Below are 24,146 nucleotides of genomic sequence, written 5' to 3'. Positions count from 1 at the left end.
GCAGGCTCCATGCTGGCAGCTCCAGTGTGGAGGAATGAGCTTTTTCTCCTCAAGGCTGTCCTTGCAGTGTGGTGTAGATAGTGGAGTGCTATGGGCCATAGGTAGAGGTTGCCAGTGTTCTCTGTGGGGAATGGCTCACTCTCTCTACTGGGGTTCTTCCACTTGGCCTCCACAGCAGAGTGGCATCAGTGAATATCCAGAAAGAGCATAATCTTCCAGTTACTACCTGGTCAAGAAGCAGCATGGTGCCAGTGTCTGGCCCTTCCGCTGCCATCACTCTTGGTCCACCACATCTGCTATGCTAATGCTATTAGCTTTTTTTTTTTTTTAAATAGACTTAATTTCTTTAGATCAGTAATAGGTACACAGAAGCTACAGAGAGGTCCCTCTGCCCCTATGCTGGGCACAGCCTCCTCCATGTGTAGGGTTCATTTCTTACCATCTGTGACCCTGTGTCGACAACACCAAAGCTGCTGGTGCATGAAGGTGCCCTCTTTTGGTTTTAATCTATTACCCTCAGTTTGGTTTTAATCTATGTTCCTTGATTCTTGGACCAGTGCATTATGACAAGTGTCCACCATCACTAGACCCAACAGAGCAGTCTCACTGCATGAATTCCTCCTCTGCCACCTGTCCAGTTGCCCCAGGCCTCTGCCGCCACTGATTTTGCTTTGTCTCTGTAGTCTTGCCTTTCCCAGAATGTCATGGTTGGACTGATAGTGTATATCAGTTTGTTTTTTGCTGAGTCATATTTCTTTGTCTGATGGGCCACAGTTACTTGCTCAAAGATGTCTGGATCCTTTTTGGATTCAGTTCTGGGTTCTGGTCATTATGAGTAAAACCGTATGAACTTAAATTTCCAACTTCATTAGTCAATACCAAGGGTGTTACTGCTGGGTTGGTAGGAGTATTTAGTTTAATTTAGTTTTGTGTTTTGTTGGGGAGGTACTGGAAATCAAAATCAGGACCTTGCTCTTGCCAGGCAGGCACTGTGCTGCTGAGCTATATTTCCGGCTCCAAAACTGTTTAGTTTTGTTGCATGATTTTTTATTTTTGCAACAGGAAGTGGGTATTCTTGTCCCCACTCCTCACCAGTGCATGCTGTTGGAGGTGTTTTAGGTTTGCCCTTCTGATCAGTGTACCTCACTTTGGTTTTATTTTTGTTTGTTTGTTTGTTTTTACCAGGAATTGAACTTACGACCTTATACCTGCCAGTAAGGCACTTGTGCTGCTGAGCTAAATCCCCAGACCCTCAGTTTGGTTTTAATCTATGTTCCTTGATGATATATGATGTGGAATATATTGCCTTATCTTTACATAGCATCGAAGTGCTTTGGTTAAGTGTCTGCTAAGGTCTTCTGACTCAGATTCCTTCTTTTTGTTGAGTTTTGAGAGTTCTTGTCTGTGTTGAATGACAGCCTTTTATGACAGTGTCTTTTGTCAATGTCAATGTCCTCTCCTAGTCTAAAGCCTGTTTTCTGTTCCCCTTACAGTTTCTTTTGCAGAGCACAAGTATTAATTTTAATAAAATCTAGTTTATCAACTATTTTCCTATGGACTGTGCCTTTGGTATTGTGCACAAAAAGCCATTTCTTGGGCTGGGGATTTAGCTTAGCAGCATAAGTGTCTTCCTGGCAAGCACGAGGTTGTGAGTTCAATCCCCAGTACAAAACAAAACAAAACAAAGCAACCCCCCAAAACCCAAAAACAACAACAACAAAACACCACTGCTGAGTTTAAGGTCATCTGGATCTTTTCCTATGTTACCTTCTAGGAGCTTTTTGTTTTGCAGTTCACATTTAACACATGCTCCATCAAAGTTTGGCTTTGTATGGGATATTAAATCTCTGTCTAGCTTCAGAACATCCAGTTTTCCCGCACTGTTTGTTGAAAAGATGTCATTGCTGTGTGCTTGTCCATCCTGTTCCCATTGCCAGTACTTTCTCCCACCATGTCATCATTTCTGGGAGTCAGCTGCTAAGGTGAGCTGGCCTTGGTTTCCTTCAGTGCTGTGGAGGTTGCTCTGAGTTTCAGTACTGTGGGAGTTGCTCTGAGTCCTCTGCCTGTCTCATGAGCTCTAGGACCAGCTGGTTGGTTCATAAAATAGCTTGCTGATATTGCAATAGGAATTGTATTGCCAGCATAGATTAAGTTGGGGAACTTATCAACATCTATAAATTTTGAATAGCTGTCTACTTACATAGTTCTTTGATTTCTTTAACCAGAGTCTTGTAATTTTCTTTATATAGATCTTGCACTTCTTTATTTAGATTTGTACTTAAGCATTTTGTTTTTGAGGTGCTAATGTGAAGGTATCTTTGGTTTTTTAATTTTAACTTTCACTTAATTGTGTTTGGTGTGTAGGAAAGCAATTGATGTTTATTGATTACTTTGTATTTGCAACCTTGCTATCATCATTCGTTAGTTCCAGAAGATTTTTGCTTGATTCCATTGGGTTATGGCAGTTGTGTCATATGCAAGCAAAAACACTTTTGTTTCTTCCTTTCCAATCTGTACATCTTTTATTTCCATTTCTTGTTGTGTTAGGTGGGTTTTCCCTATGATTTTGAGCATTGAAAGGGAACAACCCTGCTTTGTCACTGCTGTTCATGAATCCTTATGACTGAAAAAGCATGGGCTTTTACAATTACGTTCTGAAGGTTCTCTTCTATTTCCAATTTACTGACAGTTTTTATCCAATGGGCATTGGATTTTGTCAGATTCCTTTTCCACTTCTACTTGGATGACCTGTAGTGTCTTTTTTTAGCTTGTGCAAGTGATGGCCATAGTAACTGATTTTTAACCCTGAACCAACCACATACCTCACTTGTTCATTGTATATATTTATTTTCATGCCTTGTTGGATTTGGTTTGCTAATGTTTTTAAAGATTTTAACAACTGTGTTCATTAGATACATAAATCTATAGTTTTCTTGTAGTGTCTTTTTTCTAGGTTTGGTTTTAGGATAGTGTTGAACTCACAGAATGAGTTAGGAATGTTCTCTCTGGTGTGTCTTCTGGAAGACGGTAGAGAATTCACATACTTTCTTCCTTAAATGTTTTTGAAATTCACCATTGAACCCATTTGGGAAGTTTGCCAATTACTGTTCTAATTTTTAACAGATACAGATTTATGCAAATTGTTTTTTCTACTAAAAGTAGTTAGCAGATTGTGCCTTTCAAACCCTTGTTCCATTTTATCTGACTTACAAAATTTGTGGGTGCACAGCTGTCCATTTTATGTCCATTAGATGTACTAGGATATGAATGATTTGTATCTTATCTTTTTTTCTTAGCCTCCCTAGAAGCTTAATGTTTTTTTCAGGTTTTTCAAAGAATCCATTTTGGTTTCACTGATTTTCTCTATTGGTTGTTTCAATTTCATTGATTTCTGCCCTAATTTTAGCGTTTATAAGACTATGATTTTAGATTTTTCTTCTTTGACATATACATTCAGTGCTATGAATTTTCCTGTAGTCATAGATTACCCTGCACTCCACACCATTTGGTGTGTTATATTTTAATTTTTATTAATTAATAACAATTTAAAATTTCTCTTGAGTTGCTTCTTTGATCCAAGTGCTACTAAGAAGTATACTGTTAAATATCCAAGTATTTTGAGATTTTCCAGCTATCTCTCTGCTATGAATTTCTAGTTTAATCCTATTGGGATCTATGAGTCATCACTATATAACTTCCTTTTGAGTCTGAGGATGTATTTTTTGGCTCTGATTGTCATCTGCCTTGTGAATGTTTCCTGTGAGCTTGAGAAGACTGTATACCTGGTGTTGTGGGCTGAAGTATCTGTAGGTATGACTAAAATATCTAGCCGAGTAGTGGTGCTCCATCCCCTGATTGCTGCTTACTGTTCTGTTTGTTTGTGATACAGGAGTGTCCAAGCCTCCAGTGATAATAGAGGAGTCATATGCTTTTTGTGGCAGTGCTTTCAGCTTTTACCTTGTGTACTAGATAACTCTGTTAGTAGTGCATGCAGGCAGAGCATTTCTGCCTCTTCTCAGACAATCCACTTGGCTTCTGTTTATCCCTGATAACTCTTTACTGTAACATCTGCTCTGTCTGAAATGTATATGGCTGTCTTTGACAGCTTCTAGTACAGTGTATCTTTCCCATTCACTTACTTGTAATCCAAGTATGTATTTACAGTTCATTTCTTGTCAATACCAGAAAGTTGGGTCTTGTTTTCTGATCAACTTTGATAGTCTCTTAACCTATGCATTTATATCATTGATTTTTAAGTGGTATAGTTGAGTTCTACCCATTAGTTTTTACCTGTGCATTTATATCATTGATGTTCTAAGTGGTATAGTTGTGTTCTACTTCATTAATTACTGTTTTCTATTACTTAATTTTTGTTCTTGTTTTGTGTCCAGCTCTTTTTCTGTTGTCTTAGTTACTTTTTACTATTATTGAGACAAAATATCTGATGTCTAAAGTTAGGAAAGGAAAAGCTTATTTCTTATAGGTTGGAAATTTTAGCTTATATTTAGCTGGCTGCAAACAGCAGGCTGGTATGGCAGCCTGTTGTTTACGGCTGGCAGCAAACAGCAAAGTGAGAATGGCAAGAGAAAGAGACACACATTCTTCCTGCTGATACACCATATCCTGGCTCCCACCCTGGGTGGGTGAAACACTCACACTACCAATCTGAGTGCTAGACAATGAACCAATCATAAATTCTAGATTTGGTCACGTCTATGATTGCATGAGGCTTGGGGCAGGGCCACAGGAACACAAACCACAATATGTCACCTCTGGTCTCCCCAAAGACTCATACACATCCTTTATATCAAAGACATTTAATTTATCTCTAAGAGTTGCCACAGTCTTAACAGTTTTAGCACTGCTGAAAAGTCTGTCTTAAGACTCTTCTGGTATCTATGGCAAACTCTTAACTGTAACCCCCTGTATAAATGAAACAAAGCTAAACATTTTTAAAATCCACAGGCACAAGATAGACATTATCATTTTAAAAGTTATAAATGGGGATACCAGGGATTGGAACCAAAACAAGGCTAAAATCCAGCAGGGTAAACAATAAGTCTTAAGAGTTTTATGTTTAACATTTGAAGCAATCTGGTTGTAAGCTCTCAGAGGCTTGGGTGATTTTATCCCCATGACACTTTTAGGGCTTTTAACTTCTGTAGCTTTTTAAAAAAAGCCCCTCTGCTCAGTTTTTATGGCTTTTTTGGGGGGGTGTGATCTATGTTTTGGGACTTTTAAAACTTTTGAGGTCTGTATTGTATCTTAGGCTTTATCTTTATATCTTTATTGTCCTCTCATGGGCACACTGTTTGGGCTCTCAGGCCTTTTGCAATTGGGGCACAAGCTGTTTTGCCCTCAGAACTTGTGCATTTTTTTTACACCTAAAACCAGCACTACATGGATGCTGCCAAGGTCCACTCCCAGCTGGAGTTGTAGCCAGGCTTCTTTTTCTCTTGGCTATAGGGGCCAAGTATCTGGGTTTCTGAGCTTTCTGTACCTGATTGTAAGGAAATTTTTTTCTATGCCACCGCCATTTTGAAATCTGGTGTGGTGGCTGCCATTTTGGGACCTCTTGTGGCTTCTTTTGCCACTCTGGAATATGGCACTCCGTGGCTTTTTCCTCTGAGCAAAGTCTTTTACTTTTGGTGGTTTGAGGCTGCAAAAGGTGAAAACCTGCTGCTTCATGGGATGCCTCCAGGCCGTCTTTTTTATTTTTCTGTTTTTTCTTAGCAGTCAAGATTTTGGCTCTATCTTCATAGTCTACAGCTTTATTGGAGTTTTCTTTCTGGCAAGACTTACAACATTTTAAATTATCCTGCTGGGCTCTTTGCTCTTGATTTGCAACATAAATCTGGCTAAAGAGCTCCAACAATAGCCATGCTACTGACTCAATATTTGACTGCCTTGTAATTTTCTTTGTCAGATTAATCAGTTTATCACCCTTAGTCTCAGTTTCAGTCAAAGTCTCTGAACACAAGCAAAATGCAGACAAACTTTATGCTAAGCCATAATGTACATCACATAGGATCCAACAGCCAGTATGATCCTTCCTCCCAGTAAAAACCTCCTGAGCCTGGTTTTAACCAGCAAGCTTTTTATCTGCCTTTTGGTCTCCTGAGCTCTGACCAGAATCCCCTGTACAGAACAGCCTAAGCTCTTTCAGCTGTATGCATTTAGGTGACATTTATGCACCTTTCCAAACTCTGCTCATGTGGTTTGAGAGCCATTTCTAAAGGCTCTCAAACCACGTGTTCAGATATAGTTACAGCAACAACCCCACTCTCGGTACCAAATTCTGTCTTAGTTACTTTTTACTTGTTGTTGAGGCAAAATACCTCACACCCAAGGTTAGAGAAGGAAAGGTTTATTTCTTACAGGCTGAAAGTCTTAGTCTGTACTCAGTTGGCTCCAAGTGACAGGATGGCATGGCAGCCCACTGTTCATGGCCAGCTGCAAACAGCAAAGTGAGAACTGGCAAGAGAAAGACACACCTTCTTCCTACCAATACATGCATCCTGGCTCCACCTCTGGGTGAAACATTCACACCATCAGTCTGAGAAATGGGAAAAAAACCAGTCATAAACACTAGATTTAATTGTGTCAGTGATTGTATGAGGCTTGGGATGGGGTCACAGAATTACAAACCATAACATCTGTCTTCTGTGATTTTAAGCAAAGATTCCAATTTTTTGGAAGAGGATGGTGGCTTGATAGGTAGCTGGGTAGAGAGTCTTTCTGGGAAAAACAACTCAGATGCTGGAATTTGACAACATGGAGAGGGCCGGATGAGGGGAGAGGGATTTTCGCCACCCAGGAGGAAACAGAAGGAAAAAGAAAAATAGGAAGAGGAAGGAAAAATGCAGTGGAGGGCTGGAGCCAGATGTGCTCATTGGGACCTGTCCCACACTGTGCTGGGTGTGCCGTGGCATCTACAATTCAAGATCATGCTGAAGCCATGGCCACAGATAACGGGAGTTGGTGAGTTCCAGGCCCTTGGTGGGAGGACGTGGCACAGCGTGGAGTGAAGCTAAGGTGGAGAGCTGCATTAATTCTCAGTGAGTGCTGGAAATTGGATCCCACATTGGGTGTGGCTGGCTGGAAGACATTTTGGAGTTGGACAGAATAGGCCTGAGAGTAGCGCTGCAATGGTGTCAGTCAGCCACTCCTGGCCCAAAGCGGACTAGTGGGACCTGCTTGGGCTGAGTCACATCCCTGGTTGGGACCCAGTAGCCAGGGACAAAACTGTCCTGACCCTGTGACATCCGCCACAGCACAGCCTAAGTTGCTGAAGGCACTTGCCGGTTGACTGGCTTAGAGGAGAGGTGCCAGCCCATAGTCCCTGTGTTCACCTCAGATAACAGCAAACTGGAGAGGGCAGCAAGGCCCCAGCTAGCACGCTTCAGAAAAACCATAAGCAATACAAAGAGGGCCTGAGACCTCCACCACACATCTGTCTGAGAGAAACCAGAAACATGACAGGTGGAAAAAAATCAGAAAAAACCTCCAGCTGCTGACCCTGGGAAAATAAGCTCAGGAGAGGTAAATATGCAAGAAAACCAGTGCAGCAATCATGCAATATTGGCCACAACATCAGTGGACATAAAGAAATACCTTTGTGACCTCAAAGAAGAATTTAAAACTGAAATTTTAACCCAAGTGAGGCAAGATATAAAAAGATTAATAAAAGAAATTCTAAGCCCCTCTCAAGAAGACACAGATGCAAGAATGGAGGAACCCAGAAAAGGAAGAGAAACCTTTGGTGAAGAATATAAACAAAATCTAGAATACATGAAACAATCCAAAGAGATTACCAGGAAGTTAAAAACTCCATTGAAAGCTGGCAAAATTCCTTGACAGAAACTAAGGTTAGCCTTTCAAAACTTGAAGATAGATTTGCAATGCATGATTGTGAAAGAAAAGACCTCTTAAAAATAACAAGGAACCAGGAAGTAGAAATTCAAAGGCTAGAAAATGACAAGAGGATCTATAATTTAAGTTTTTAAAAAATTGAGCTAAGTAGCAGGAGTAACCACAAATGAATTACAAAGGCTATTCCTAGAAATAATTAAGGAAAACTTTCCAAGCATAGGAAAAATAAATGATATCCAGATAAATGAGGCATTCAGAACTACAACCAACTACAACCAAAACAGGTCTACACCCAGATATATAATAATCAAGATCCCAGAAATCCACAAGAACAGAATATTAAGAGCAGTCAGAGAAAAGAAGCAGATCACCTATAAAGGAAAACATCAAAATAATGACAGACTTCTCAACTCAAACTATCAAATCAAGAAGAGCCTAGGGGAATGTAGTTCAAGTCCTGAAATAAAATAACCTCCAACCCAGATTGATGTATTCTGCAAAACTCTCTCTCAAAATTAATGGAGAAACAAGATGTTTCCAAGACATGGAGGAACTATGGGAGTTCATGGTCACCAATCCAACCCTACAAAAAATCCAGCCCTACAAAAAATACTGAAGGACATTCTAGAGAGAGAGAGAAAGAAAAAATATACCAGGATTCCAGCAACAGTGGCAGAGAGGCCTCAATGAACAGGGAGATGGTGGAATGAAGGAGAGAAGTGGATAAATAACAGCAGAAAAGTAGAAGAGCAAGAGATGAGGCAGAGAAGGTTGGCTATAATCTGTAATGTAGATAGCCTTGATACACTAACAAAAAGAAACACAGGCAGAGCAGATTAGGAGGCAGGATCCATTGAGATGTTCTGAATATGAAATATACTCAACCTAAAAGAGGGTTAATAAACTGAAAATCAAAGATGAGAAAATGATTCTCTATGTGATAGAGAACCAGAGAGAAATAGGGACAACTCGTCCAGCAGCTGCAGATAGGTTGGAAAGTCATGACACTTTTGTGCAGTGAAGAACTACTCAGCTGGAAGGAAGGAAAACCTTGTGGCTTTAGTTAGTACAGGAATACAGCTCAAGATCAAGCTCAGGGGTAAAAAAGTTCAGCTCCACCCAGATAGATAATGATTGCCCCCCTAAACTAAAAACTAAATGAGTTAGTGGGACCCAAAATCTACAAAGCACCCTGAGAAAGGGAAGGGTGAGGAATTACCTAAAAAAGGAAGGCAGAAGACATTGTTAATAGTATATCAGGATTTAAAAGCCACATCAGTCTTATTAGTCTATTTAGTTTGATTTTATTTTGTTCCAGTTGGTCTACTCGTACTAGATCTGAGGGCACAGACAGCTACCCCAAAAATAGCAGGCTATACTGTGGTAAGTATTCTTAATTTCCTATTAACTTAAAATGAAGCCCTGTATTACTTACAGTGTCTTACTATGACTGATCTTATTTGAAGCTGGTTTGTTAGACTACTGTTTTGTCTTAACTGATTTTATTTGAATTTGGTATGCTTGATAGTATCAAGTCTAAGAGTAGAGGCAACTACTCTGAAGGTGACAAGATGCAATAAGATACCCATTCCTGTTTGATTATTAACTGCTTTTGAAGTCCTACAATGTCTCCAATGTTGTGTTTTTATTAATGCTGCTATGTAATGCTATGTTCAATTATATTATGTCTGATGATGTAAACAGTTCTATTGAAAATAACAAGAGAAAGCATAGTAACTACTGTAGATCACCTAATATTGTGGTTTTATATGTCTTTCGTTTCATGTTTTTCTAGGAATTTGTTTTATTGTCTTGTTTTGATCTGTTTTTCCCTATAATACAGAAAGGATAGATATACATGTAGAGATTCACACATGTGGAGAATTTCTAAACAGTTTATGAGAATAGATTATATAATGCACAATGTAATGAACAGATACTCTGAAGAAGAGGAGACACTAATTCTATGGCAGCATGATATAAAATCTAGCAATACTATTATTCACTATTCAGTGTGATCTTATTCTAGTTAGTTATGTTTAATTTCAGCACAAGTAAAGATATGGACAGCTACTTCGAAGTAGCTTGTTGACTTCTTCAATGTCAGGTCTTGAAGACCTAAAAAGCCCTCATCATCCTGTTATGATTAGATTGGTTCAATAATGTTCAGTATGTATTCAATGTGTGTGAAGATGGGGACAACTATTTGGAAGAAAACTAGAGACAATATGATACACAGTGAAGATCTCCAGTGGACTTGCTTTGAAATCCATGTTTCTTAAAATTGTTTCCTTATGATCTGTTTTGTTCCATTTTGTTATGTTTAATCTTACCCTCTTTAAAATAAAAAAGATTCTCTTTTCTCTTTTTAGTGCATATCAGTTTAGTTTTTTCATTGCTCTTTTCAGTGGTCTCCTGAAAGTTTTTAATATGCATATATAACTATTCTGGTCCACTTTCATGCAGCCCTATACTGCTTCATATGTAGAGTGGATCCTCATAGTAATCAAGGAATCTACTCTTCTCCTTCCTGTCCCTGAGCCATAGTATCCCCAGCCCCCTTCCACACAGGGTATACGCATATAGGTAGATACACAAACACATAAACACAAAAATGTGTGCGATCAAATACATTGTTCTCATTTTTCCTAACAAACTTATTTGTTAGATTGATTAAGAACAATACATTTTTGTTTCTGTGTCTCTCATTTCTCTTCTGATGCCCCCCTTTTCTTTTGTAGATATATTTCTGACCTGTATTATTTCCCTCCTCTCCAAAGAATTTCTAAGAAATCTTTATTTGTCCTTCACTTTTGAAAATATTTTTAGAGAACATAGTACCTAGCGCTGCCTGTCTATCACCTAGCCTCAAAGCCCCTACTCAGAGACCCAAAATTTTGTAACTCCCTCAACAATACCTCCCTCCCCTACCTAAACTTCTCTATAAAATCATGCCCTGTCACCCCTTGCTCAGGGCCAATGATCTTTTCACCCTTGGCCAGTTGCACCAGTCGGCAATAAAGTCCTCAAATGTCACTTGTCACTTCAGTTTTTCCTGCCTCCATGGTCTTGGTTGCACCTTAGTTTAGCCTAACAGGTTGGTATCTGACACTAATTTGGAGAAAGTGCTAGCCATCATTATTTCAAATATTTTCCCATTTTTTTTCTTCTTCTGATAGTCTCATGTATCTGTGCCAGAGTTTGCAGATACAGTGTTCTGCTTTTCTGTTTTGGACATTTCTGTCATGATATCTGGAGCTTGGAGGTTCTTCCCTCAGCCACATCCTGTCTCCTAAGATCCCATCAAAGGCATCTGTGCATCTGTTAGTGCTTTTGAATATCAGTGTTCTTAGGGTTTTTTCTTAGAATATCCATCTTACTGTTTGCAGTGCCATCTGCTCTCTGTGCTGTGTATCCACGAAGCCTGAAGTATCTTCCCTGTGACTATTTTAAATTCCTAGTCTTAGATCTGAGTCTGGAACTGAGAGTAAGACTTGCTCTTATTTCTGACAACCGGGCTAGTTACTCTGTCCACAAGGAGCAACCATAAACAGCCATTAGAAGGTAGTGGTCAGGAGTGTGTGGTGGGGCTCTGGAGTCCTGTGATGATCTTGGCTGTGATCTCTGCACTTCTCAACACTCCATTCTTGGTCACCAGGATGGCTGAAGCTGGCTGTTGGGATAGGTTGGCTAGTTAGTTCCAGTTAACTCACACGTTGGGCTCTGGTTAACCAGTCTCCCCATGCAGTTCCCTGCGGAAGGGTAGAGTGCCCTGGAGTGTGGAAGTGGCTCTTGTTCTGCCTTCCTGCTGATGCAGGTAGACTTTCCAGAATATTTCCTACAGGACTGGAAGGCATCCCAGAGGGGAAGCTCATGAAGGCTGGCCCTGTGTCTGGGTTTCCCTAGACCCCACCCCGTGATTGTCCCTGCTGGTTCCTCACTTGAAGTCCAGATCCCTGGGAACCCTCCCAGGCTCCCTTATTCCCTTTAAGACCTTGCAGCAGCTGCAGTGGTGGCCAGAGGTTTGCCCTGTGGCTCCATTCTGCTACATATCTGAGAAGCTTGGCTGGTTTTCAGCTTGTTAAGCTTTTTGTGTGTCTTGGAGTTGGGGTAGTGACTTTCAGTGTCTCAGGTGCCAGGCAAGAAGCTGGAAGCATCCATCTTCTATGTGATGGAATGGTGTGTGTGTGTGTGTGTGTGTGTGTGTGTGTGTGTGTACAAAATGGACAGAGTCCCATGAGACTGAAAGCCCCAGTCAGAGCCCCAGTGCCTGTTTCACCTCATCTGTCCTCCTCCTGCTGAGAAACATTGGTATTTTTAATTTTTACCTTGTTACAGGGATTTGCAGTGACTTGTCAGGCTTTTGTTTCTGTCCCTTGTCCCAGCCTGTGCCAACCAATTTGCTCTGCACTAAAGCAAAATAAAATTTTGATATTTGATAATTCAACTTTCCTAAAGAGTTTAAAGTTACAAGTGAAAATATAGAGCATCATGCAAAACCACAGAAAATTCTGAGTCCTTTTGTTTCCTCCCTGTGTTTATTTTCTGGTTTGTGACACAGTTCTGCTATAAAACTGATTGGTATTCATTGTAGAATGTTTGGAAAATAGAAAAAGGTACAAAAATGAAAGATAAAAGTCTTGATACTTCCCCTCCTGCAGTTATCTGTGGTACAAATTTTGGCTTATAGGTTTTTACATTGTTTCTAGGTATGTGTTTTTAAAATGTTAAACCAAAAATAGGGTGATATTTGTAAAATTAATATGATATGTTTACTTAATGAGAATGTTCACTTAATGAATGCTTTGCACTTTAGTTTTCATTTAAAAATAATTGAGCTCCATGGGGAAAAATGCTGTGTGGGCACGTGTGCATGTGTGTGGAGCTCCCTCATCCTGGCAGACTGTAGGGAGAAACTTGATAATACTGAGGAGCTAAGGTAAGAGCAGAAAGCAAGCCCAGGACTGGCCTTTTACATTCAATATGAACATTTCCCGTTAGCACCATTGTTTCTCCTCAGTGCCATTTTGAGAGATGGAGAGTATCCCATGGACAAGACAGTGCCACTGGGCTTTAAACAATCCCCTCTGCAATGCGTTTGGCACCAGCTTTCTTGAAGTTTAGTAGACACTGGAAGGAACGTCTTCAGTACACACTTGGGCCTCCTTGGCACATTGTTCCTAGACGTGGCTCATTCAGGTAGGGTGTGATGAAAAAGAAATCTTCTTTTTCAAATTCATCCCTGGGATTGATCCTCTGGTAAACAGCAGTTTGCTCTCTTCTTTTGTGAGTTTGGCCTATTTTTTCTTTAAAGTGTTTGTCTTTCTCCTCCATTGTCATTTAAAGTCTTTGTGGAACATGGTGATGAAGCCTTTATTCTTCATGCACCATAAAAGTACTTTTTCTAGTTTGCCTTTTTGTTTTGTGTCCGCAGTTTTCAGCATAGGATTCAATTTTCCTTCAGCCTAAGCTTTGTCGTCATTTTCTGAGATACTTTTCCCAGCTCAAAATTAGACATCTGTTCATTTTCTTCCTGGATAACCAAAATTCTTTCTATATGTCTAATCCTTATAGAATTAATTTTGGCATATCCACCAAATTATTTTTTAATGATTAGACAATTTTAATCACATTTTCTGATTATTGATGGCATCTGAGAAAGCCACTATTTTATGAATTTATCTTAAATTTAGCAACCTTTTTCAATTTCTTATTCTAATTGTTGGTTTCTACATTTTAAAAAAATTTAAAGAGAATAAAACAAAAGAAAACATAACAAAGCAAATCAGAACAACACAGCTCTTTATGACAAGACAACTGGATATCAACAGTAGCTACTGTAATGTATCTTTTCTTTGAAATAGTTGAGCATGCCTTCACAAACAATAATACCAAACATAACAAAATAGTATAAAACCATTCAAGAGAATGAAAGTATTACAGGATATTCAAAACCAAATAACTGATAATGAATAGTGGCTACTATAATATCTCATTTTCCTTAAAAAATTTGTTTATACTATCACACATATTAAAATCCAATAAGACACAACATGGTAGAACCAATGGAAACAGAAGTACAAAAGCATAGTAGGACTTCAAAGCAAGATGATATTAAATCCGAGCAACTGCTACCATAATGTCTTGTTTTCTTCAAAGCAGCTATTTATACTATCATGCATAATAAAATCAAAACAGAATAAAACCATTCCAACCAATGAATGAAATACAGACTTCAAACTAGTATAATGGGGAAACATGATTGTCATAAAATCTATGTACTCTTACCATTTCTTACACTTGGGAGACTGTGTGGTATTTATACATGTGAGTTTGATTTATTTCACTTATGAGTATGGTCTCAAGTTGCATCCATTTATTTATAAGTATCTCAGTGTGATCATTCTTTATAACTGAGTAGTAATCCATTGTATAAAAATGGCACATCTTTTTTATCCATTCCTCAGTTGATGGACACTTAGGTTTTTTCCCAGATCTGCCTATTACAAATTGTGCTGCTATAAACATGGGTACACATATATCACTGTGGTATGATGTTTTCAGTTCTTCTGGGAATATACCCAGAAATGGAATAGCTGGGTCAAAAGGGACTTCCAATCCCAGCTTTTTGAGGAATCTCCAGATTGACCTCTACAGTGGTGGCACCAGTCTACACTCCCACCAACAAGGCAGAAGAGTTCCTTTTTCCTCACAGCTCCTCCAGCATTTGTTGTTGGTAATTTTCTTGATCCTGGCCATTGTTTCTGGAGTGAGATGGAATCTCGGTGTTTTAATTTGCATTTCTCTAATGACCAATGATGATGAACATTTTTTCGTGTATTTATTTGTCATTTGTATTTCTTCATCTGAGAACTGTGTATTCATCTCAGATGCTCATTTTTGGATTCGGTCTTTGAATTTTGGGGGTCTGATTTTTTAAATTCTTTATATATTTAGAACAGAAGTCCTTTGTCTGAGGGACAGTTCACTAAGATTTTTTTCCCAGTTTTCTTTTCACTATATGGAAATTTCTTTTGACATGCAGAAATTCTTTAATAAGATGTGATCCCAGTTATTGATTCTGGGAATTATTTCCCATGAGGTTTGATTCCTGTTCTTGAATTCTCTACCTACCCCTAGTCTTCAAGATTTTTAACCTGCTTTGTCTTCCAACAGATGTAGTGTCTCTGTTTTAATATTTAGATATTTGATCCATTTAGTCTTCAGTTTAGTACATGGTGATAGGCATGGGTCTAGTTTTAGTTTTAGGCATATGGAGCCAGTTTTTACAGCATCATTTATTAAAGAGACTTTCTATATTCCAGGGAACATGTCTGGCCCCTTTATCAAAGATAAGGTGGTGAAATGTGTTTGTAGTTGTAATTGTATCTTCTAATCTATTCCATTGATATTCAGGTCTGTTTTTATGCCAGTACCATGTTGATTTATAGTAGCTGTGTAGTATAACTTCAAGTCAGAGATTATGATGCCTCCTGCCTTGCCTTTGTTACTTAGAATTGCCTTTGCTGTTCTAGGTCTCTTCTGGTTCCAGATGAATTTTAGGAGTGATTTCTCTAGATCTATGAGGTATGCTAGTGGTATTTTGATTGGGATTGCATATAATCTGTATAACAGTTTTGGGAAAATGGCCATTTTCACAATATTTATTCTTCCAATCCATGAACAAGGAATGTTTTTCCATTTTCTGAGGTCCTCTTTGATTTCTTTTTTCAGAGTATTATAATTTTCCCTGAATAATCTTTTACTTCTTTCATTAGATTGATTCCTAAGTATTTCATTTTTTGGATTCTAGTGTGAAGGGTGTGGCTTCTCTTATTTCTGTCTCAGTGATTTTGTTATTAATATATAGGAATACTATTGATTTTTGAGTGTTGAGTTTGTATTCGGCTACATTAATAAATTTATTTATTATACCTAGGAGTCTTTCAATGGAGTTTTGGGGGGTCTTCTCCATAGAGAAGATCATGTCATCTTCAAATAATGATAATTTAACTTCTTTTCCTAATCTTACTTCTTTTATTACTCTCTCTTATTTAATTGCTCTGGCTAGTATTTCTAGCACTATGTTGAATAGGAGTGGTGAAAATGGACATCCTTGTCTTTTGCCTGATTTTAGGGTAAAGGCTTTCAGGTTTTGGCCATTTAATATGATGCTGGCTGTTGGTTTGTCATAGATGGCCTTTATCATATTGAGGTAAAGACCATCTACTCCAATTTTCTGTAAGGTTCTTATTATGAATAAGTGTTGGACCTTATCAAAAATTTTTTCTGCATCTATAGAAATGATCATGTGATTCTTATTTTTGGCTCTCTTGATATGGTGGATTACATTTATTGAGTTCCGTATGTTGAACCATCCCTGTATTCCTAGGATGACTCCCACTTGGTCATGGTGTATAATCTTCTTGACGATTTGCTGCATTCTGTTTGCCAATATTTTATTGAGAATTTATTGTGAATTTTATCACCTGTGTTCATGAGGGATACTGGCCTGTAGTTCGCTTTGTTAGTTGGGTCATTCTCAGGTTTTGGTATTAGAGTAATATTTGAATCCATGAATGAGTTAGGAAGAATTGGTCCCCTTTCAATTTCATTGAAGAGTTTGAGGAGTGTCAGCATTAAGTCTTCTTTGAATTTCTTGTAGAATTCCACAGTGAATCCATCTGAACTCTTCTTTTTTGGCAAGGATTTAATTACTAATAGAAATTTTATTAATAGAAATTGGATTATTCAGAAATTTACCTCTTCTTGACCCAGCTTTGATATTTCATATGTTTCTAGGGATCTGTCCATTTCTTCTGTGTTATTGAACCTATGAGAGTAGAGGTTTTTTAAATAGGTGTTGATGATCTTCTGTATTTCCACAGTGATTTCACCATTTTCATTCCTTATTGCATGAATTTGAGTTTTTCTTTCCTTTTCTAAATATGGTTGGCTAAGTGCTTATCAATTTTATTTATTCTTTCAAAGAACCAACTGTTTGATTCATTGATTATTTGTGTTGTTTTCATAGTCTCTATTGCATTGATTTGTGCTCTGATCGTTATAATTTCCTCCTTTCTTTTGGCTTTGGGCTTGACTTGCTCTTCTTTTTCTAGATGTTTGAGGTGTAGCATCAGGTTGTTTATTTGTGTTTGTTCTGTTTTCCTTATGTGTGAATTCACTGCATTAAATTTTTTTCTGAGGACTGGTTTCATTGCATTCCACAGGTTCCAGTAAGTTGTATTTCTATTTTCATTTACTTGTAGATATTGTTTAATTTCTTCTTTAATTTTCTCTGTGACCCACTGATTGCTTGGAAGTGTATTATTCAATTCCCATGTGTTTGTGAGGTTTTTGAAGTTTCTTTTTATCATTAATTTCTAGTTTCATGGTGCTATGATTCTATAACACGCATGGGATAATTTCAATTCTTTTGCATTTACTTAAGTATGTTTTTTTGCTATTATATGGTCTATTTTAGAGAATGTTCTATGTACTGCTGAGAAGAATATATATTCTTATGTTGTTGGATTTAACTCTATATGTCTATCAAGTCCATTTGTTCACAGGTTCACTGATTCAGTTCTGTTATTTCTTTGCTGGTTGTCTGTCTGGTTGATCTGTCCCTTTGTGTCAATGGCATGTTAAGGTCTCCTGTTATAATTGTGTTATTGCTTATTTGATTTTTCATTTCTGTCAGTACTTGTTTTGTGTAGCTGGGTGCTTCTGAATTTGGTGCATATATATTTAAGAGTGTTACCACTTCCTCTTGAAGTTTTCCCCTAATTAGTATGTAGTGACCTTCTTTATCTCTTAGGATCATTCTTGGTTTGAAGTTCACATTGTCTGAAAACAGAATAGCTATCCCCACTTTTTTTTGGGGGGGGGGTTCCTGTTGCATGAAGTATTGTTTTCCATCCTTTGACTTTCAGTTTGTGAGTTTCCCTTTGTGTTAGATGTGCTTCTTGTAGACAGGATATGGTTGGATGTTGTTTATTGATCCATTCTGCCAGTCTGTTTCTTTTAATTGGTAAATTGAGGCCATTTATATTAATGGTTATAACTGAGATATATTGGTTTATTGTTGACATGTTATCTTTCTGCTGTTGCACGTTTACCTTTCTATTCTGTTTAATAGTTTGCCTTGCTTAGTGATTTTTTCCTATGTCTATCTAGAATGTCTTTTAGTATACTTTGGAGGTTTGGTTTGGTGATCATGAAATTCTTAATCTGTTCTTTGTTGTGGAAGTATCTTATTTCTTCATCTATTTTGAAGGACAGTTTTGCGAGGTACATCAGTCTGGATTGGAAGTTGTTTTCCTTTAGGATCTGAAATACTTTGCTCCATGCTCTTCTTGACTTCATTGTTTGTGGTAAGAAGTCTGCTGTGATTCTGATATATTTTCCTTTACAGATGATCTGTCTTTTCTCTTAATAGCTTTTAATATTCTGTTCTTATGTTGGATTTCTGGGATGTTGATTATTATATATCTGGATGTACTATTATTTTGGTTATGGATATTTGGAGTTCTGTCTGCTTCACTGACCCATATGTCAGTTTCCATTCTCATGTTAGGGAAATTTTCAGCTATTATTTCTGTAAATAGCTTCTTGATATCATTTGTGTTGTCCTCTTCTTTTTCTTTATCCCTATCAATCTTATGTTATCTTTCTTTGCATCATCTTGCAGCTGTTGAATTATTTCCTGATTCCTTATTATTTTTAAAAGAACTTTCCTTTCCTATTCACTAGCTGCAGTCTTGTCTTCGAGGTCTGAAAATCTATCTTCACTTTTGTTGAGGTATTTTTGCAAACTTTCAATGGAATTTTTTATTTCCTGTATATCTCTTTGAGTCTGCTTCATGCATTCTGTTTGTTTCTTAAATTGTTCATTCAGGGTTTCCATCTTTTTGCATCTAATTTTTAACTATGTTTTTTAAAATTTTATTTAAAGGAAGAATAAACAAAGCAAAAAGTGTAGAAATAATACATAATTTCAAATAAAAAATATATAGTAAGAAATAACTAGTTGATAATTACGTATTTTCCTCTTACAAATAGTTGTTCAAGTTTCAGAAGTGAAGCATACAAAGTGGACATTCAAACAGCGAGACTGAAAACAGTTCTGTTCAACTATCCCACAAAAACTTAGTAATATGGCTAACAATCCTATACACTTAAACATACATGCAGTTATCCATATATTTTTAAATTTTTTTAAAATTTTTTATTTTTTGTCTTTTTCATTTTTATCGGTACCGGGGATCGAACTCACGACTGCCTGCTTGCAAGGCAGGTGCTTATGCCGTTGAACTAAACCCCCAGCCCTATTTTTAAATTTTTTTTTTATTTTAAAGAAGGAAAAATTAAAGATGACAAAACAAAGCAGAACAGATCATAAGAAAACAATTTAAGAAGCATAAATTTCAAAACAAGACCACCAGAGATCTTCACTGTCTATCATATTGTCTCTTGTTTTCTTCCAAATAGTTGTCCATATCTTCACACACGGTGAATATATACTGAACGATATAGTACTAAACTGATCAGAAAAGGATGATGAAGGCATTTTAGGTCTTCAACACCAGACAATAGGGGGAGTCCACAATGGCTGCCATAATGTCTCTCATTCTCTTTGAAAAAGCTGCCCATATCTTTATGTATGTTGAAATTAAACAAAGGAAATAGACTAACATCACTCTGAACAGAGAATAATAATATTTCTAGATTTTATATCATAATGCTACAGAATTAGCACTGGGTATTTTAGTGTCTCTTCTTCAGTGTATCTGTTCATTACATCATGCATTATATATTCTCGTAAACTGTTTAGAAGTTCTACACATGCGTGAATCTTTACATATATACCTATCCTTTCTGTATTATAGGGAAAAACAGATAAAAACAAGACAACAGAAAAAATTCCTAGAAAACTTGAAATGAAAAAGACATATAAAACAGTACTAGATAATGTACAGTAGTTACTATCATCAGGCATAATATAATTGAACATAGCATTACATAGCAGCATTAATAAAAACACAACATTGGAGACATTGTAGGACTTCAAAAGCAGTTAATAATCAAACTGGAATGGATATCTTATTGCATCTTGTCATCTTCAGAGTAGTTGTCTCTGCTCTTAGACTTGATACTATCAAGCATTTGATATAATTTGATATAATTTGAATAAAATCAGTCAAGGAAAAACAGCGATCTAGCAAACCAGATTCAAATAAGATCAGTCATAGTAAGACAATGTAAGTAATACAGGGTTTCAGTTTAAGTTAATAGGAAATTAAGGATACTTACTGTTGTATGGCCTGCTCTTTTTGGGATAGCTGTCTGTGCCCTCAGATCTAGTATGAGTAGACCAACTGGAATAAAATAAAATCAAACTAAACAGAGCAGTAAGACTGATATGGCTTTTAAATCCTGATACACTATTAACAATGTCCTCTGCCTCCTTTTTTTTTAGAAAATTCCTCCTCTTTCCCTATCTCAGGGTGCTTAGTAGATTTTGGGTCCCACTAACTCATTTAGTTTTAGATTAGGGGGGTACCCCATTATCTACCTATTGGTGCTGAATCTATTTACCCCTGAGCTTGATCTTGAGCTATATTCCTGTACTAACTAAAGCCACAAGGTTTTCCTTCCTTCCAGCTGAGTAGTCCACTACACAAAAGTTTCATGAATTTTCAACCTATCTGCAGCTGCTGGATGAGCTATCCCTATTACCCTTGATTCCGTGTCACATAAAGCATCATTTTCTCATCTTTGAATTTTGGTTTATTAACCCTCTTTCAGGTTGAGTATATTTCTTATTCAGCGCATCTCAATGGATCCTATCTCCTGATCTACTCTGCCTGTGTTTCTTTTTGTTAGTGTATAAAGGCCATCTATATTAGAGATTACAGCCAACCTTCTCTGCCTCATCTCTGCTATGCTATTTTTCTGCTATTGATTGTCTACTTTTCTCCTTCATTCCACCATCTGCCCCGTTCATTGAGGCCTCTCTGCCACTGTTGCTGGCATCCTGCTGTTTTTTCTTTCTCTCTAGAATGTCCTTCAGTACTTTTTGTAGGGTTGGATTGGTGGTCACAAACTCCCCATTAGTTCCTCTTCATCATGGAAAATCTTGTTTTTCCATTAATTATGAGAGAGAGTTTTGCAGAGTACATCAATCTGGGTTGAAGGTTCTTTTCTTTCAGGGCTTGGAATACTTCACTCCAAGCTCTTCTTGATTTGATAGTTTGTGTCAAGAAGTCTGTTGTGATTTTGATGGTTTTTCTTTATAGATGATCTGTTTCTTTTCTCTGACCACTTTTAATATTTTGTTCTTGTGATGAATTTCTGGGATCTTGATTATTAAATGTCTGGGTGTAGATCTGTTTTTGTTGTAGCTGGCTGGAAGTCTGTAGGCCTCATTTATCTGGATATCCTTTCATTTTCCTATGCTTGGGAAGCTTTCCTTAATTATTTCTGTGAATAGCCTTTGTAATTCATTTGTGTTTACTCCTGCTTCTTCACTCACGTTTTTTATTCTTAAGTTAGAGGTCCTCTTGTTATCCACTAGCCTTTGTATTGTTACTTCCTGGTTCCTTGTTATTTTTAAAAGATCTTTTCTTTCAGGATCACACATTGCAAATCTATCTTCAAGTTTTGAAAGTCTAACTTCAGTTTTTGTCAGAGAATTTTGCCAGCTTTGAATGCAGTTTTTAATTTCCTGGTTTTCTCTTTGGATCTGTTTCATGTATTCTAGATTTTGTTTATATTCTTCATCAAAGGTTTCTCTTCTCAGTTCCTCCTTTCTTCCATCTGTGTTTTCTTGAGAGGTGCTTACTATTTCTTTTATTAATCTTTTTATATCTTTACTCACTTGAATTAGAATTTCCATTTTAAGTTCATCTTTGAGGTCACAAAGGTTTTCTTTATGTCTGCTGATGCTGTGACCGATATTGCGTGATTGCTACCCTTGATCTCTTCTGTATTTACTTCCCCCAGACTTATTTTCCCTGGGTCAGTGGCCGGAGGCTTTTTGTTGTTTCTTTCTCTTGTCGTGTTTCTGGTTTCTTTCATACATGTGTATGGTGGAGGTCTCAGGCTCTTTCCAAATTGCTTATGGTTTTTCTGAAGTATGCTGGCTAGGGGATTGCTGCCTTTTCCATTTTAGTATTGATCTGAGGTGCACATAGGGATGATGTGTGCTTTCCTTTCTTCTCTGAGCCAGTCAACTGGTGAGTGTCTTCAGCACGTTAGTCTGTGCTGTGCAGATGTCACATGTTCAGAACTGTTTCGTCCCTGGCAATTGGGTCCCAACTGGTGGCACATGACACAGCCCAAGCAGATCCCCAGTCCTCTTTGGCCAGGAGTGGCCAACTGATGCCACTGTGTTTATAGGTTCAGGCCTATCCTGCCCAACTCCAATATGTTGCCCAGCATGTCACCCTCTCCATGGTCTACTCACCATGGATTAATGCAGCTCTCTGCATTGGTTCTGCTCTCCGTTGTGCAGCATCTCCCGCCAAGGACCCTGAACATACTAGCTCCCAATTTTAGTAGCCGCAACTTCAGCACAACTGTGAACTGTCTGACTCCAAGGCATGTCCAGCACAGCACAGGATAGGCCGCAGTGAGAGCATCTGGTTCCAGCCTTTCGTCCACGTTTTTCCTTCCTTTTTTTCTTTTTCCTTTTCCTCAGTTTCTTCCTAGGTTGTGAGAATCCCTCTCCTTTCGTCTGGTCTTCTTCATGGCGTTAAATTCTAGTGTATGAGTTGTTTTTCTCAGAGAGGCTCACTACCTGGCAACCTATCAAACCGCCATTTTCAGACCCCTTTCCTAACTATGTCTTCTTTAGGTGTGCTTAGCATTTCTGTCATTACATTTACCATTTCATTATATACATTTCATTACATTTATCATTTCTTCTTTTACTTGGGAGATTATTTCTGATTTGAATTCTTTTATAGCTTCCCAGAGTTGTTTCTTTATTTCAGTTGCTATTTTTTCAGGTGTATGGCTTATATTTTCTTTTATGTACATGGTTCCTAGGCTTGCTTGGGATGGGCTGGAGGTTTGAGATTGCATTTTGGTCTTTCATTTTGTCATTTTCCTGTATTCCAGGTTTCAAGCAATGTTCCAAAGCTTCCTGCGGTCATGCTGGAAATCATATTGTGTGCCTTTAGCTCCAGGGGCTCAATGGAGGTGGCTAGGCATGGCCTAGTCAGGCCCACAGGATAGCCTGTGCCCCCTACATTTGTTCAGAAAGCTGGGAGGGGTCATAACTGCTGGGGGTGATGGTCCAAAGCTCTCTCCAAATGATCTCAAGTGTCCTGAAACTCACCTCTCGCACCCTCCTCTACTTTGTGTAGGTAGAAAATTATATACTCATCTTTCTAATATTTACATTTCTTTATTTTTTATTCTTTGGCTTTAGTTTCTAGAATATAAACAATAGTATGGATATTATGATTTTCTAAAGTCAAATTTAATCTGCTCCATTTTCTTCTTTTTAATTTTTAATTTTATACAGTTAACTTACTTTTCCCTCTTATGACCAGTGAGGGCTGGTCTGACTCAGCTGGGTCTCTGCTGGGACCAGGTGGACATGTGTCCTCAGTTTAGTGGTGACTCTTGGACACATACAGGCCAGTCCTCCAAGCTGCCTGGAGGGTCCCAAGGAGGCCTGTGCTCCTTGCCCTGGAAAAGGTCTGCCACCCCTGTGAGGTGGCACCTACAGGTGGCTCTGTGTTTCCTGTCTTACAGTGTTCACTGGAAGAGGCATAGTAGTGATAGTAGTGCAGTAAATACACAGATAATACAGTTGCTCACCAACAAGCATCACACACTGTCTGTGATGTCCATGTTGACCTTCACCTGTTGGGTGGTTGATGGATAGGTTCACACAGCTTCCCATGGACAATTGAATGATGCCTTATGCTACAGTATTGTGACAAAGCTATCGGGCGTTTTTCCATAATTTCCAGAGTCACTGTCACAGGTCTGGTCTGTCCTTGATTGGAGATCCTTGTGCAGAGTGTGACTGAATTCCAGTCTTGGACCACCTTGTTACTTGCTGTTTATGAAAGATGAGAATGGGAAAGAGGTAATACATACTTGCCCCTTCTTATCCCAGAGGCTTGGAGTAGGCCTGGGGATGATGTGACACTGAGCCCCACAACCTCTGCCCCATCGATCACCTCTCACCTTTGCAAGGTGCCCTCTGCACAGTTCCCTCTGCTTCCAGTGAAGTCCAATTTTGAACATCTGCT

At 38.2% G+C, this 24,146-nt stretch overlaps 1 protein-coding gene across 3 annotated transcripts in view; it reads left to right on the top strand.

The window, feature by feature from the left end:
• Positions 1-24,146, top strand: part of Sh3rf3 (SH3 domain containing ring finger 3) — a 203,754-nt gene that overhangs the window by 107,101 nt on the left and 72,507 nt on the right. The gene's annotated exons all lie outside the window — the stretch shown is intronic.

The sequence above is a fragment of the Cavia porcellus genome, unplaced genomic scaffold (assembly GCF_034190915.1).
Source record: "Cavia porcellus strain 051 isolate PalLab524CR breed Dunkin Hartley unplaced genomic scaffold, mCavPor4.1 scaffold_18, whole genome shotgun sequence".
In the NCBI taxonomy this organism is placed as follows: Eukaryota; Metazoa; Chordata; class Mammalia; order Rodentia; family Caviidae; genus Cavia; species Cavia porcellus.
Note: the sequence above shows the minus strand (reverse complement) of the source record. Positions and strands in the feature narration are given on the sequence as shown.